This window comes from Octopus bimaculoides, chromosome 2, assembly GCF_001194135.2.
Source record: "Octopus bimaculoides isolate UCB-OBI-ISO-001 chromosome 2, ASM119413v2, whole genome shotgun sequence".
NCBI lineage: Eukaryota > Metazoa > Mollusca > Cephalopoda > Octopoda > Octopodidae > Octopus > Octopus bimaculoides.
Window position 1 is genome coordinate 189814505 of NC_068982.1, and position 1386 is coordinate 189815890.

The window sequence follows — 1386 nt, forward strand, 5'->3', positions numbered from 1 at the left end:
TCTCTCTCTCTCTCTCTCTCTCTCTCTCTCTCTCTCTCTCTCTCTCTCTCTCTCTGTGTGTGTGTGTGTGTGGCGATGAAAATAAGTTTGAAGCGCTTGGAAATAAGATGCAGAAGTTGTTTTTTTTTCGTGAGATTCTAGCGACACAACTGGTTATTATAGTAGAACCGCCGAGTGAAATTGGTTAAGACAGCGCCCTCTTTCTGAGAAACATTGTTATATCTAGATAAAGAACCAGGGAAATTATTATACTGAGACACGTGGTGTGCCCTGGTGGCCATTTATTTTAAGGGAGATATCATTTCTAGATATATTTTTGCGATGTTATAAGTTTGAATTTTAAATTGAGAAACAAGAAGAAAGTGCATAAAATACATATATTAAATTTTCTTTTATTTGCTTATTTATTAGAAAGATCATAAAATTTGCAGTCATTGGCAATTATGTATAGCACCATTTCATTCTTATTAGAAACTGTTAGCATGATATAACCTGAAGTAAATCCATTAAGTTAAATATTTTACTTATGAATGATGAATTCTGGTGATGGTATAGAAACCATTACTCGGTTAGCTTATGTCCTGGTGCTCTCGACGGCTACGTCACATCATACACATTGTCCTCAAACGTTTTCATATGTACTTGGATAACATTTAACATGAATGAGGCATTGCTAGATATTTATGATTGATCCATAACTTTGAGAGCCGATCGGCGGCAAATTGATAGAATCATTAGACTGTAGGATAAAGCAGGTTAAGCTGATTGTTTCGACTCACTGCGTTCTGAGTTCAAATCCTCGTTGGTTGTAGTTTGGGATCAGTGAAATAAGATATAATGACTATATCTACGGACATTATACTCCTATACTGTTGTGTTTACTCTTATTTTTTAAGCGTTTTGAATTCTTGGAAGGAAGGAAGGAAGAAGCCGAATCAGGTGGTCTAGTGGTTAGGATGTTGCATTCACGAAGCGCAAGATTCTGATGTCGAATGCCAAACCGGATGGTGAATTGCATTCTTCAGCAAAACACTTCATTTCCCATTGTTGCAGTCCACTTCACTAAAATGCAAATGTGTAACCCAGCGAAGGACTGGAGTCCCGTTCAGGGAAAATTGTTCAGATCTCGGTTACTCATACGCTATAGAAACCAGGTAACCGACACGATGAGTCGGTTTAAAACGGCCACATGGTATCTTAGCAGTGGTGGTGGTGGTGGTGGAAGTGTCCAGCAGATTTCACTCTGTGGCAAAGACTCATGCCATCGCCAATCTCGGAAGCACTGAAAAATGTATATAGAAATAAATGTAGAATAATATCAAAAAATAATTAAAACAAAGAGCTGATATTAATTAAAAATTATTAGATAATTGTAAAGTGATAGGA